Source organism: Oncorhynchus masou, chromosome 10, assembly GCF_036934945.1.
Source record: "Oncorhynchus masou masou isolate Uvic2021 chromosome 10, UVic_Omas_1.1, whole genome shotgun sequence".
NCBI classification, from domain to species: domain Eukaryota; kingdom Metazoa; phylum Chordata; class Actinopteri; order Salmoniformes; family Salmonidae; genus Oncorhynchus; species Oncorhynchus masou.
The window spans coordinates 42,474,500-42,490,974 of record NC_088221.1 but is presented as its reverse complement, the minus strand read 5'-3'; the positions used below and the strand labels follow the sequence as shown (position 1 = coordinate 42,490,974).

General features: G+C 45.1%; 1 protein-coding gene across 3 annotated transcripts in view; it reads left to right on the top strand.

Annotated features, from left to right (window-relative positions):
• The first annotated feature begins 7,271 nt into the window (after positions 1-7,271).
• Positions 7,272-16,475, top strand: part of LOC135547649 (ly6/PLAUR domain-containing protein 6B-like) — a 29,888-nt gene continuing 20,684 nt past the window's right edge. For all 3 annotated transcript variants that reach the window (XR_010456729.1, XM_064976835.1, XM_064976834.1), the window contains exon 1: positions 7,272-7,435. The gene's annotated coding sequence lies outside the window, so the exon portion shown is untranslated. The remainder of the gene's footprint in view (positions 7,436-16,475) is intronic.

Here is a 16,475-nt window from a genome sequence, read left to right as displayed (position 1 = left end):
TACGTACAGCTTAGGAAAATATTCAAATGTGAGGAATTAGAACTAAAAGATGGTCATTCTATTCCTTCCTTTGCTGGGTTTCCTTTTGGTGTTTTAGACTAGATTGTTTCGCATACCAGGCTGTTATTTAAAGCAGAGTGCATTGTGAATAACTGACCTTTTGTAAATGAAGGTATAGGAACATGGAGCAAAAAGATTATTGAATACCTGTGGAATTCCGAAGTTGATGAGATGATGAGACCTGTGATTGGTTGGTTCTGCCATGATGCTGATCATCCAATCAGCACATCTTGCAGTGTATGGGTTGTCTGAACTGGAGTATTTGAGTTCTAGGGTTTATTAGGGATTTCATGTTTGGTCTTTTTGGATTTACGCTCTCCTCTCGAAAGAAGTAACGCAATCAGAATGGTTTAGAAATGATAAATGGTTGTCATTGTTTTCACTGGTCTATTTCCGTCACGTCACTTGTCCACTTGTGATCCACTTGTATTCACAGTGCTAAGTGATAGTCAGACAAATGTTGATGTAGATATAGGCTCTGTCTAATTTACCAAATGAAGTGCTTTGTTGATATCAATGCTTTGTTGATATCCATGCTTTGTTGATATCCATGCTTTGTTGATATCCATGCTTTGCTGATATCCATGCTTTGTTGATATCCATGCTTTGCTGATATCCATGCTTTGCTGATATCCATGCTTTGTTGATATCCATGCTTTGTTGATATCCATGCTTTGCTGATATCCATCCTTTGCTGATATCCATCCTTTGCTGATATCCATCCTTTGCTGATATCCATGCTTTGCTGATATCCATGCATTGTTGATATCCATGCTTTGTTGATATCCATGCTTTGTTGATATCCATGCTTTGCTGATATCCATGCTTTGTTGATATCCATGCTTTGCTGATATCCATGCTTTGTTGATATCCATGCTTTGTTGATATCCATGCTTTGTTGATATCCATGCTTTGTTGATATCCATGCTTTGTTGATATCCATGCTTTGTGTAACGGCGTTCTTCGTTTGTCGAAAGAGAGTCGGACCGAAATGCAGCATGTTGGTTACTCATGTTTTTAATAGAACAAAATGACGATACATGAAATAACAAAAAAAACAACAAACGGAACGTGAAAAACCTATACAGCCTGTCTGGTGAACACTAACACAGAGACAGGAACAATCACCCACGAAATACAAAGTGAAACCCAGGCTACCTAAATACGGTTCCCAATCAGAGACAACGAGAATCACCTGACTCTGATTGAGAACCGCCTCAGGCAGCCAAACCTATGCAACACACACCCCTAATCAGCCACAATCCCAATAACTAAAAAACCCCACTAAGAATTACAACAAACAATAAACCCATGTCACACCCTGGCCTGACCAACTAATTAACTAAAACACAAAATACTAAGACCAAGGCGTGACAGAACCCCCCCCCCTAAGGTGCGGACTCCCGAACGCACCTCAAAACCATAGGGAGGGTCCGGGTGGGCGTCTGTCCATGGTGGCGGTTCCGGTTTGGGACGTGGACCCCACTCCATAAATGTCATAGTTCCTCCCCTTCGCGTCCTGGGATGATCCACCCTCGCCGCCGACCATGGCCGAATAGTCCTCACCCAGAACCCCACTGAACTGAGGAGCAGCTCGTGACTGAGTGGCAGCTCGGGACTGAGGCAGCTCGGGACTGAGGAGCAGCTCGGGACTGAGGGGCAGCCCGGGACTGAGGGGCAGCTCGGGACTGAGGGGCAGCTCGGGACTGAGGGGCAGCCCAGTACTGAGAGGAAGCCCAGCCAGGCAGTTGAATCCAGCAGATCCTGGTTGACTGGCGGATCCTGGCTGACTATCAGATCTGGCAGATCCTGGCTGACTGGCGGATCCTGGCTGACTGGCGGATCCTGGCTGACTGGCGGATCCTTGCTGACTAGCAGATCTGGCAGAACCTGGCTGACTGGCGGATCCTGGCTGACTAGCAGATCTGGCAGATCCTGGCTGACTGGCGGATCCTGGCTGACTGGCGGATCTGGAAGAGTCTGGATGACTGGCAGATCTGGAAGAGTCTGGTTGACTGGCAGATCTGGAAGAGTCTGGCTGAATAGCAGATCTGGAAGAGTCTGGCTGACTGGCAGATCTGGAAGAGTCTGGCTGACTGGCAGATCTGGAAGAGTCTGGCTGACTGGCAGATCTGGAAGAGTCTGGCTGACTGGCAGATCTGGAAGAGTCTGGCTGACTGGCAGATCTGGAAGAGTCTGGCAGACTGACGGCTCTGGCTGCTTCATGCTGACTGACGACTCTGGCTGCTCCATGCCTACTGGCGGCTCTGGCTGCTCCTTGCTGACTGGCGGCTCTGGCTGCTCCATGCAGATTGACAGCTCTGGCGGCTTCTTGCAGACTGACAGCTCTGACTGTTCCATGCAGACTAACAGCTTTGGCAGCTCCTTGCCGACTGGCAGCTTCTTGCAGACTGGCAGCTCCTTGCAGACTGGCAACTCCATGCAGACTGGCAACTCCATGCAGACTGGCAACTCTGGCTGCTCCAAGGAGACTGACAGCTCTGGCTGCCCCATGCAGACTGGCAGATCTAGCTGCTCCATGCAGACTGGAAACTCTGGCTGCTCCATGCAGACTGGCAGCTCCATGCAGACTGGCAGCTCTAGCTGCTCCATGCAGACTGACAGCTCTGGCTGCCCCATGCAGACTGGCAGCTCTAGCTGCTCCATGCAGACTGGCAACTCTGGCTGCTCCATGCAGACTGGCAGCTCTGGCTGCTCCAGGCAGACTGGCAGCTCTAGCTGCTCCATGCAGACTGGCAGCTCTAGCTGCTCCATACAGGCAGGAGGCTCCGGCAGCGCTGTAGAGGAGGAAGGCTCTAGAAACGCTGAACAGGCGGGAGACTCCGACAGCGCAGGAGAGGGAGAAAGCGCTGGCTGCGCTGAACAGGCGAGGCGCACTGAAGGCCTGATGCGTGGTGCTGGCACTGGTGGTATTGGGCCGAGGACACGCACAGGAAGCCTAGTGCGGGGAGCTGCTACCGGAGGGCTGGGGTGTGGAGGTGGTACTGGATAGAGGACACGCACAGGAAGCCTGGTGCGGGGAGCTACCATCGGAGGACTGGTGTGTGAAGGTGGCACAGGATGGACTGGACCGTGAAGGTGTACTGGAGAGCCTGAGAGCAGGACTGGCACAGGACGTGCAAGGCTAGGTAGGTACACAGGAGGCCTAGTGCGTGAGGCTGGCACATTTTTCACCAGCCGACTAACACGCACCTCAGGACTAGTATGGAGCGCTGACCCAGGTGCCATTAAATCCCCGACACGCTCCGTCGGACGAATATTGTACCTAAAGCACCAAACTAGCAACTCCCTCATTATTTTCTCCTCCAATTTCCCCATTAACTCCTTCACAGTCTCTGCTTCGCTCACCTCCAACACCGGTTCTGGTCTCCTCCTTGGCTCTTCACGATAAACAGGGAGAGTTGGCTCAGGTCTGTCTCCTGACTCAGCCACTTCCCTTCAGAGCCCTCCCCCCAAGCAATTTCTGAGGCTTCGCTCTGCGCTGCCGTGTCTTTCTTTTCGACTCCATTCTCCTATAGCCCTCTTCGCACTGCTCCAGCGAATCCCAGGCGGGCTCCGGCACTCTCTCTGGGTCGGCCGCCCACCTGTCTATTTCTTCCCACGTCGTATAGTCCATACTGTACTCCTCTTTGGGCTGCTCCTGTTTCCTCTTCTCCTGCTGCACCTTTGGGCGGCTACACTCCCCTGGTTTAGCCCAGGGTCCTCTCCCGTCAAGGATTTCCTCCCATGTCCAGAAATCCTTAATACGCAGCTCCTCTTTGGGCTGCTCCTGCCTGTTGACACGCTGCTCGGTCCGTGTGTGGTGGGTGATTCTGTAACGGCGTTCTTCGTTTGTCGAAAGAGAGTCGGACCGAAATGCAGCATGTTGGTTACTCATGTTTTTAATAGAACAAAATGACGATACATGAAATAACAAAAAAACAACAAACGGAACGTGAAAAACCTATACAGCCTGTCTGGTGAACACTAACACAGAGACAGGAACAATCACCCACGAAATACAAAGTGAAACCCAGGCTACCTAAATACGGTTCCCAATCAGAGACAACGAGAATCACCTGACTCTGATTGAGAACCGCCTCAGGCAGCCAAACCTATGCAACACACACCCCTAATCAGCCACAATCCCAATAACTAAAAAACCCCACTACGAAATACAACAACATAAACCCATGTCACACCCTGGCCTGACCAACTAATTAACTAAAACACAAAATACTAAGACCAAGGCGTGACACTTTGTTGATATCCATGCTTTGTTGATATCCATGCTTTGTTGATATCCATGCTTTGTTGATATCCATGCTTTGCTGATATCCATGCTTTGCTGATATCCATGCTTTGTTGATATCCATGCTTTGTTGATATCCATGCTTTGTTGATATCCATGCTTTGTTGAAATCCATGCTTTGTTGATATCCATGCTTTGTTGAAATCCATGCTTTGTTGATATCCATGCTTTGTTGATATCCATGCTTTGTTGATATCGATGCTTCTTTCATTCAACATTATGCTGTTGTGAAATGTGTTCTATTACGGTGTCTTTAAACAGGGTAGATGGCATTCTTTCACCCTTCATACTTGCTTCCTGGTGAAAGTCATAAATTTATTTATGTTCCTGGTTTGATGTCTTATAAATATGATTGACCTGTCCTTAAGGTATTAATTATCATGACGACTGAATGATGACTGCTGTCTTCTGTCAAAATACTGACCTAAATGTCATTTCCTGTTTTTAATTTAATTTATCTGATCGCCTCTCTCGCTGTCTCTCTCTCTCTCTCTCTCTCTCTCTCTCTCTCTCTCTCTCTCTCCTCTCCCCCTCCCTCTCCCAGTCATCTCTCTCCCTCTCCCTCTCCCTCTCTCTCTCTCTCTCTCTCTCCCACTCCCTCTCTCCCTCTCTCTCTCTCTCTCCCTCTCCAGTCATCCTCTCTCTCTCTCTCCCTCTCCCTCACTCTCTCTCTCCCTCTCTCTCCCTCTCTCTCTCTCTCTCTCTCTCTCTCTCTCTCCCTCTCCCTCTCCCTCTCTCTCCCTCCAAGTGTCTTTGGGCACTGTTCGAAGGCCTAACTCTTTGTATGATTGATAGGTTTGTAAAGCAAGTGTTTCTGAGGCAACAATGCACTGCAAGTGTTTCGTGACTGAGACAGGGGGAAATGTTGATCAGACGGGTTTCCACGGTTAAAGAGAAGCTATACAGTTGAAGTCGGAAGTTTACATACACTTAGGTTGGAGTCATTAAAACTTGTTTTTCAACCACTCCACAAATCTCTTTTTAACAAACTATTGTTTTGGCAAGTCGGTTAGGACATCTACTTTGTGCATGACAAGTAATTTTTTCAACAATTGTTAACAAACTATTTCACTTATTTCACTTATAACTTACTGTATCACAATTCGATTGGGTCAGAAGTTTACATGCACTAAGTTGACTGTGCTTTTGAACAGCTTGGAAAATTCTAGAAAATTATATCATGGCTTTAGAAGCTTCTGATAGGCCAATTGACATCATTTGAGTCAATTGGAGATGTACCTGTGGATGTATTTCAAGGCCTACTTTCAAACACAGTGCCTCTTTGCTAGACCTTTGCTAGACCTCCACAAGTCTGGTTCATCCTTGGGAGCAATTTCCAAACGCGAGTGTACCACGTTCAGCTGTACAAACAATAGTACACAAGTATAAACACCATGGGACCAAGCAGCCGTCATACTGCTCAGGAAGGAGACGTGTTCTGTCTCCTAGAGATTAATGTACTTTGGTGTCACACTCACGCTGGAGGAAACAGATACAAAAGTATCTATATCCACAGTAAAACGAGTCCTATATCGATATAACCTGAAAGGCCGCTCAGCAAGGAAGAAGCCACTGCTCCAAAACCAGCATTAAAAAGCCAGACTCCGGTTTGCAATTGCACATGGGGACAAAGAGTTTTTGGAGAAATGTCCGCTGGTCTGATGAATCAAAAATAGAACTGTTTGGCCATAATGGCCATCGTTATGTTTGGAGGAAAAGGGGGAGGTTTGCAAAGCTGAAGAATACCATCCCAACTGTGAAGCATGGGGGTGGCAGCATCATGTTGTGGGGGTGCTTTGCTGCAGGAGGGACTGATGCACTTCACAAAATAGATGGCATCATGAGGCAGGAAAATTATGTGGATATATTGAAGCAACATCTCAAGACATCAGTCAGGAAGTTAAATCTTGGTCGCAAATGGGTCTTCCCAATGGACAATGACCCCAAGCATACTTCCAAAGTTGTGGCAAAATGGCTTAAGGACAACAAAGTCAATGTATTAGAGTTGCCATCACAAAGCCCTGACCTCAATCCTATAGAACATGTGTGGGCAGAACTGAAAAAGCATTTGCGAGCAAGGAGGCCTACAAACCTGACTCAGTTTCACAAGCTCTGTCAGGAGGAATGGGCCAAAATTCACCCAACTTAATGTGGGAAGCGTGTGGAAGGCAACCTGAAACGTTTGACCCAAGTTAAACAATTTAAAGGCTATGCTACCAAATACTAAATGAGTGTTTGTAAACATCTGACCCACTGGGAATGTGATGAAAGAAATCAAATCTGAAATAAATAATTATCTACTATTATTCTGACATTTCACATTCTTAAAATAAAGTGTTGATCCTAACTGACCTAAAACAGGGATTTTTTTTACTAGGATTACATGTCAGGAAAAACGGAGTTTAAATGTATCTGGCTAAGGTGTATGTAAACTTCCGACTTCAACTGTATATAGCAGTTTGTTTTCTCATCACATGCAATCGATAGATGCCCATCACCATATGTATCTATCCTGTACCTATTGGCTACCACAACTGTTCTTTTTGGTCAAACTTGTGCAGGTGATGACTGCATGGTGTAAAACTCAAATATCAGATGTCAAGATGTTGTTGTTTTTTTTAAAGATGACACTGAACAAGTATATTGTTAGCAAACAATAGCCCAATGCTACTTATTTACATAGGCCTACATAATAATATTGGACTTAGACTGAAACCTTTGTTTCAGGCAGAATAAAAAAACGAATATTATTTTCATCAATATGTATTTTTTTATTGGGTAATGGTGTCATTTTCATATTCAAACATGTGCGGGGGAGTGTTGAGTCATGACATGAGCCCACGCAAGCTTCCACATCCACTTATCCTCGAGAGGCGGACAAAAACTTCACCTGCCCTTCAGCTCCGCCCTCCGGTTGGCTCTCCCGCCTCTTACCCGGTCCCACTGCACCCGCCGCGCTGCCAACCACCGGGTAGAGTCAACATGGTTCATCCACCGAAGCTGTAGGCGACGATAAAGACACCTCTCCGTTTTCAACTGAATCCAGAACAGACACTGCCAAAAGTAAGTCAATTGCGCGGTTACACGGTGTTGCATTGGCTCACGTGGGAGGAAGTGCAATAAGTGATTGATAGAGAACAGGCTACAGTTTATATATAGGCACTATTGTCAGTATTACAGAAAACTGTAAAAACCATCGTCGGATATGGAAATGTTTACAGAAGTGTTCAATTGTGAGCAACCAGAAGCAGCGGTGTCGACCATGTCAAATATTGAACGTTCCTGCTCTGCGCAAATCTTATCAACGACTACATTCATTGTAGTCCATAGTCGTGAACTGTTATCCACCCAGCAGACAGCTGTTGGAGACATGTTTAACCATGGAACAAAGGCCATTGTATTTGGCCCATTGAAATAGTGTGAGAAACACTCATGCCCAATAGTTTACAATTCTTGAGCCATAGGAGAAACTACGGACATCTGTGTTGTCTGTACTCTCAGCTATGGACTACTGGCAGAACGGAGAGATGGAAATATTTATTTAGTGTCACTCACTGCCCATAAATGTGATCCAAACCACAACACAAAACTTGATTATTCAGCAAGTATGAGACAGAATAATGCATTTAGTATAGCATTTAGTATAGCATTTAGTATAGCATATTGTGTTTTTAGTACAGCCTACAATTTGTATCAGTTTAGTTTTTTTCTAGTGGTCTGGAAACCACCCAACCAGATACCCAGACCCCTCCCTCTCTCAGTTCATGTTCAGTAATGACAGTTGCAGTGGCACATGGCCTCTCTCTGTGTGTCCTGCCTGCCCAGGGATCCGCTGACCCCTGTCTCAATCTGTCACACATGGCCAAGCCATGGCCACACAGCTTTCAGGAAGCAGAAAGGCACAGCCAACAGAAATATATTGCCTTTTGACAGTTTCTATAAGTGTAAGGTCTTGAGTATTGCTCTCACTCAACATATAGCTGTCACTCATGTAAATGTACAGCTGATATAGTATATAGCTCTAAAATCATACGCTACCGATATTTGTGTTTGTGTTCGGTCATTAAAGATATCTGATATGAAACTAAATCTAACCAAGGCCTGCTGAAGCATCTGCACTCACTAGATTAGAGGGTACCATTGGTGCACTTTTCCAGACAGCTGCTAGGCTTCTCCGCTTGGTCCCATACACACCAACTGCTGCCACACAACTAAAACAAGCTGAAAACCGACTACTCCCAGACTAGTCTGATGTTATGTGTGTGTGGGAAGAGTAGGGGGGAAAGGTGTTGGCATCCCCAATACCGCCCCCCATTTACTTGAAGAACAGAGAAGCTGAAAAGTGTGGTAACAGAATGACAGTTTGTGCTGTTTCTCGTCATTCTGTTACCAAAACTTTGCATCTGCATTGTAAATATGTGGAAATGGTTCAAATGAGTCCCTGTGCATAGAGTTGTATAGTTTGTTTAACATGGTAATCATTGGTTTTTGTTTAACATACATTTTAAAGTTTTTTAAAAACGGAGTGTCGGCATCAGACGTCTGGGTTATTAGTTTATAGTAAAGGAGACGTTTCAGTTTCACGTTTTATTGTCACATGCACAAGTACGGTGAAACGCTTAACTTGCAAGCTCTACCCAACAGTGCAGTAATCAATATCAAAATAGGGAAAGGGGGATACCTAGTAAGTTGTTTTAATTGAAGGCAGTCAACTGAAATGTGTCTTCTGCATTTAACCCATAACCCCCGAATCAGAGAGATGCAGGTGGCTGTCTTAATCAACATCCTCGTCATTGGGGCCTGGGGAGCAGTTGTTGTTGGGGGTTAACTGCCTTGCTCAGGGGTAGAATGGCAGATGTTGTCCTTGTCTGCTTGGGGATCCAGAAACCTTTCAGTTACTGGCCTAACACTCCTACCCGCCAGGCTATCTAATAAAAAGAATACATAATAAAAGAAAACACAAGACATTTTGTGTACAATGCAGGAATACTGGAGTAATATGAGACAGATATATACATGTAGGCGAGGGATTAGGACAGTGACTTGTAGCAGGATAAATAACTATAACCAATCTGTGAAGACAGGCTACTGCTAATGCTAATGCTATGGAAAGATCAGATAACAGAATATGATTTTTTTTTAAAAATTTTACGACTCAAAAGTTTATCTGATAAGAACACATGTCATAATTAAGCATTGGTGATCTAATATAATATACCACCACCTTCTGAGTAGGCCTAATCTGAATCTTGACAAGTACAGTAGATGTTGAACATGTTTTTTTGTTGTTTCAGCAAAGCAGTAAATAAGTGGAAGCTCTTCAAATCAAGATACTAAAGATACCGAAATGTATTAAAAATGTATACATGTTTTTTTTGTTTAAAAAGTATCTTCTTTGGAGAAGGCATTGTGTTTTTCAAGAGACTGTCTGGATGTAACGAACAACAGAATTAACTAAATTACATAACAGTAACATTGAAGTTACTGTTATCAACCGTAACTACAATGTGGATCCAAGGCTTGTTCACTGTCCGGGTTTTCCCTATGGAGAGAGGGAAGGAGACAGATGAAGAGATGTATAGACGGAGTGAAAGAGTGATGGAGGGTGGTGTGGGGTAAGATGACCAGAGAGATGGCAAAGGTGGAGAGGGAAAAAATTGTTGAAACCCCCTCCAAACAAACCTACTGTAATAAATCAAATCAAATGTTATTTGTCACATGCGCCGAATACAACAGGTGTAGACCTTGCAGTGAAATGCTTACTTACCGGTACTGAGTCAATGTGCAGGGGTACAGGTTAGTCAGGGTAATTTGTACACGTAGGTAGGGGTAAAGTGACTATGCAAAGATACATGCATTAATAATAAAAGAAAGCTACAAATTATATAAACTATTATATAAAAATCTAATCGGAAAAGCTGTTCACGACTCCATTTTGTTGATCCCTGCCTACAGACAGAAACTAAAACAAGAAGCTCCCACGCTGAGGTCTGTCCAACGCTGGTCCGACCAATCTGATTCCACACTCCAAGACTGCTTCCATCACGTGGACTGGGATATGTTTCGTATTGCGTCAGACAACAACATTGACGAATACGCTGATTCGGTGTGCGAGTTCATTAGAACGTGCGTTGAAGATGTCGTTCCCATAGCAGCGATTAATACATTCCCAAACCAGAAACCGTGGATTGATGGCAGCATTCGTGTGAAACTGAAAGCGCGAACCACTGATTTTAATCAGGGCAAGGTGCCCGGAAACATGACCGAATACAAACAGTGTAGCTATTCCCTCCGCAAGGCAATCAAACAAGCTAAGCCTCAGTATAGAGACAAAGTAGAATCTCAATTCAACGGCTCAGACACAAGAGGTATGTGGCAGGGTCTACAGTCAATCACGGATTACAAAAAGAAAACCAGCCCCGTCACGGACCAGGATGTCTTGCTCCCAGGCAGACTAAATAACTTTTTTGCCCGCTTTGAGGACAATACAGTGCCACTGACACGGCCCGCAACCAAAACATGCGGACTCTCCTTCACTGCAGCCAATGTGAGGAAAACATTTAAACGTGTTAACCCTCGCAAGGCTGCAGGCCCAGACGGCATCCCCAGCTGCGCCCTCAGAGCATGCGCAGACCAGCTGGCTGGTGTGTTTACGGACACATTCAATCAATCCCTATCCCAGTCTGCTGTTCCCACATGCTTCAAGAGGGCCACCATTGTTCCTGTTCCCAAGAAAGCTAAGGTAACTGAGCTAAACGACTACCGCCCCGTAGCACTCACTTCCGTCATCATGAAGTGCTTTGAGAGACTAGTCAAGGACCATATCACCTCCACCCTACCTGACACCCTAGACCCACTCCAGTTAGCTTACCGCCCAAATAGGTCCACAGACGATGCAATCTCAACCACACTGCACACTGCCCTAACCCATCTGGACAAGAGGAATACCTATGTGAGAATACTGTTCATCGACTACAGCTCGGCATTTAACACCATAGTACCCTCCAAGCTCGAGACTCTGGGTCTCGACACCGCCCTGTGCAACTGGGTACTGGACTTCCTGACGGGCCGCCCCCAGGTGGTGAGGGTAGGCAACAACATCTTCACCCCGCTGATCCTCAACACTGGGGCCCCACAAGGGTGCGTTCTGAGCCCTCTCCTGTACTCCCTGTTCACCCACGACTGCGTGGCCACAAATGCCTCCAACTCAATCATCAAGTTTGCGGACGACACAACAGTGGTAGGCTTGATTACCAACAACGACGAGACGACCTACAGGGAGGAGGTGAGGGCCCTCGGAGTGTGGTGTCAGGACAATAACCTCACACTTAACGTCAACAAAACTAAGGAGATGATTGTGGACTTCAGGAAACAGCAGAGGGAACACCCCCCTATCCACATCGGCGGGATAGTAGTGGAGAGGGTAGTAAGTTTTAAGTTCCTCGGCATACACATCACAGACAAACTGAATTGGTCCACCCACACAGACAGCATCGTGAAGAAGGCGCAGCAGCGCCTCTTCAACCTCAGGAGGCTGAAGAAATTTGGCTTGTCACCAAAAGCACTCACAAACTTCTACAGATGCACAATCGAGAGCATCCTGGCGGGCTGTATCACTGCCTGGTACGGCAACTGCTCCGCCCACAACCGTAAGGCTCTCCAGAGTGTAGTGAGGTCTGCACAACGCATCACCGGGGGCAAACTACCTGCCCTCCAGGACACCTACACCACCCGATGTTACAGGAAGGCCATAAAGATCATCAAGGACAACACCCACCCGAGCCACTGCCTGTTCACCCCGCTATCATCCAGAAGGCGAGGTCAGTACAGGTGCATCAAAGCTGGGACCAAGAGACTGAAAAACAGCTTCTATCTCAAGGCCATCAGACTGTTAAACAGCCACCACTAACATTGAGTGGCTGCTGCCAACACACTGACACTGACTCAACTCCCGCCACTTGGGAATGGGAATTGATGGGAAATGATGTAAATATATCACTAGCCACTTTAAACAATGCTACCTAATAATGTTTACATACCCTACATTATTCATCTCATATGTATACGTATATACCGTACTCTATATCATCTACTGCATCTTTATGTAATACATGTATCACTAGCCACTTTAACCATGCCACTTTGTTTACATACTCATCTCATATGTATATACTGTACTCGATACCATCTACTGTATCTTGCCTATGCTGCTCTGTACCATCACTCATTCATATATCTTTATGTACATATTCTTTATCCCCTTACACTTGTGTGTATAAGACAGTAGTTGTGGAATTGTTAGTTAGATTACTTGTTGGTTATTACTGCATTGTCGGAACTAGAAGCACAAGCATTTCGCTACACTCGCATTAACATCTGCTAACCATGTGTATGTGACAAATCAAATTTGATTCGATTTAAAATAGCTGCTCACTTACAGTAGTTTGAGCATTTTCTTCACTTTAAGTCTCAATGGAATCTTGTCAAAGAGAATCAAGTTGGATGACCAGTTGGAAACAGTTTTGTTCAGAAGGCGTTTAGATAAACAGCGTAGCGGTTAGAGCATTGGACTAGTAACCGAAAGGTTGCAAGATCGAATCCCTGAGCTGACAAGGTAAAAATCTGTCATTCTGCCCCTGAACAGGCAGTTAACCCACTGTTCCTAGGCCATCAATGAAAATAAGAGTTTGTTCTTAACCGACTTGCCTAGTTATATAAAGACAAAAGGAGGTAACCTTAGTGAAAATTCAAAGCAACTCCATCAGGAGCGAAATGAGAACATAACATTACATGATTATGTCGTATGATAATTATACAGGGTCAGGAAGAACCCATATCTTGTTCACATCAGGGCTTTGAGGTGTAGGGTCTTAATGAAGCCATGCAAAACGGCTCATCCCTGAGGCTGCAGTGCACAACCGTCACAAGTGTCATGCCATTGTCATGCCGCCTACCAACCGGTTTATGTCATTGACAGGCTGAGGACAGGATGTCATTGTGTGTGGAGAGAGATTGATGGACTTCCCCTACTCAGGCTCCCCCCCCCCATACTTAAACATAGTTACCTCAGGAAATCTGCCTCCCTGTGGGGTCTTGAGAAATCCCCAGTCGAGTTAAATGCATACAACATTTCCACATTATTCTCTTTTGACTGGTAGTTTTCCAACCCATGATGTCAAAAGAAATAATCCCCATAGATGTGTCATTGTTGACAAAAGGGAGTGGATGACGGGAGGTGATGGTCCCTGTCCAGGGGTGAATTTATGGCTCAAAGACAAACAGGTTGTTACAATGACTGATAAGAGTGGCTTACGACTGTTGACACATTTCCCATTGTGTCCTACCTGAGGAAAACGTGTAGGAACTCATGAGGTTATCTTTAATCAACATTTTAAGCAAAATAGGGTAAAGCAGAAAGAGAGGTGGGAGAGATTTGTCTGAAAGCAAGAGTATTGAATAAGAAAGTGGCAAAGCTTTATTTAATTTTGTTGCACTACTGACTTGTGAATATTTACTAAACTCTGTCATGGATCTGCCTTTCAGAATGGGAGTGGGCTCTCTCTGGTTAGTCTCCAAGATGGTGAATCACACGTGTTGTGGAAAGACCTCATGGCCATAAACAGAACACCCAAATCTTAATTTCCAATCCTGTCCCAAATGTGTTGATCTTAATGTTGGCACCTGTGACCAAAAACTGTTTTGTCCTGGCAAAAGATGAATGCCTAAGCAAATGGTTAATCATTGGACTGTTGAGTTAAGTGTAGCTCCAACAACTCTGACCCAGGAGAGACCTACGCAGGGCGTTGTCTGATTGAATCTCCGCCATGGCACTGCCCAATAAAATGCCCAGGTTGCAGCCCCATCACCATTACCGGCTTTGCACTCAGGTGACATAGGAGAAACCAGGAGAGAAGGGATTGCAATCCTCAACCTAGCTGGATAAAACGTCCAGACATCTCTATTCAATTACCTTGGCTCTGGGCCCAGGTGGGACAGGTGAAGAAGTTTCATTTAATCTTAATCGGACAAGGGTATTCCGGGATAGAATCCAATCTCTCATCATCTCTACAGATTAGATCTCGGAGGAGCAAGGTCGATGAAGGTAGAGGCAGACTGACTGGGGCAATGGCCCAATAGCCTGCTCTTCTGTGTCACTGAAGGTTTGAACGGTCCAATTATACAGCCTATTAAACCAGAGAGAAAGACTCCACCCAACTGAAGTTCCTCTTCGAAACTGATGGTGCTGAGTGAGTCAATGCACATGAAAAGTTTATATTTTGGTGTGACTGGGTGAGTCAATATTTTGGTGTCACTGGTCAGTTTTACAGAAGTACTTAAGTTGATCTACTGACACTTAAAATTAAACGTTGGCCTGTTACCGCCAGTGCTCTAAAACGGACTTTTCCGAACAATGAAAATCCCATTTTTCATCCAAATTGGATGATATTTGCATGAAATCACTTCATAGTAGGTTGACCCAAGTATGAAAAATGACTGTAGTTGGTACATTAACAAAGTTGGACATAAAGTTACCCCCTCAGCATGTCAAACACTTGGATTCAGGAGGCAGGCATTACGTCTGGCTTTATTCAACGTTACGTTAAGGCAGAAATGTTATACACCAATGGTAGCGTCTTATAATCTTATCTAAATTAAATATGTAACGCCTTAAAACCTTCATCACATGTGCTCATCATATGGCTTTGTTTACAAACTGTAAGATGGCTCATGCAGAACGTGGCAGAACGATACTGGTAACTAACCCCTTTTCATCTGGGTTGTGACTTTTAGTTAGCAAGCTACTTACCGGAATGCCGGAAAAAGCACACTGTGTCGTGATTGGATGCCATAGTCTTAATTTAACATTATACTATTTTCCCGAAGAATGAAGACATCCGACGGCAATGGCTGCTTTTCATTTTGGGTGGACAAGCTGCACTGAAAATTACGATCATGGCACGCGTGTGCAGTGCACATTTAGAGCCAAGTTGGGCAGAACATTCGACTGATCTTGCCAGGAAGCAGGAAGCTAATCCTGAAGCCCGATGCCATACCATCACTGACAGCTGATCAGTGGATCTCGCAAGCGCTGACCATAGTGCTGTGATACGAAATCAGCTTTCCCAAGGCAACCACTGCAGTAGGAATGCTGTGATATAAAATCAGCTTTCCCAAGGCAAAGATGGGGGTATCTGAAGCAAAGACAGAACCAACATACTCTAAGTCATAGTTATTCATTTCAAATCAATTGAGCATTTTGGGCACACAAAAATGCAAACATTGAAAAGTTTCACAATAAAGTCCACAACCAAGTAATGCATATTTCAAATTGAGTACTTCAAAACCCTCAAGAAAAAAACATTGTAGAATGAATAGGTCACTACATCAACAAATTAATAGCATCATAACTCAGAACAGTAAATAAATACAATGAATTCAATACCCATTTAACAAAAATGTTCCTTTTCAAAAACATTATAGGCTACGTAGACCGGCTCCTGCATCTTCTCTTCAACGAGGTCATGCTTGACCCTTGTGAGGAAGCTGTGCGAGCTGTCCATCCCAGGACCCCTGTCTGCCCAGTTTGAGAAGCCTGACAAGGAGGCAGCTATAGCTGGCGTTGTCTCTCGCTTCAATTTTGGGGGTGACTGAAAAGGTTACATGGGTCTATAAGGCTGCTTTCCCGTGGGAACCGCGGGTCCCGACCGAGACCATTGCGGCGCGGTCGGCATCTTTCATGCTGTGGTTGGGAGCAGGTGGTCAGATCAGACTTTGCGATGAAAATATTTTCGTTGTCCTGACGATTGAGAAACGGTTGCCTTTTTATTTGTATGCGTTAGCCTAGGCCTATCTATTGTAATTAAAGCACGTCTTTGTTGCATTATTCACACACTCTCAGAGTTCACTGCAAGTTAAGTAGCCTACCTCTCCTAGAGGTATGTATGGTCCGTGTCCATAATAAGTGAGCAGTATGGTCCGTGTCCATAATAAGTGAGCAGTATGATCCGTGTCCATAATAAGTGAGCAGTATGATCCGTGTCCATAATAATGAGCAGTATGATCCGTGTCCATAATAATGAGCAGTATGATCCGTGTCCATAAT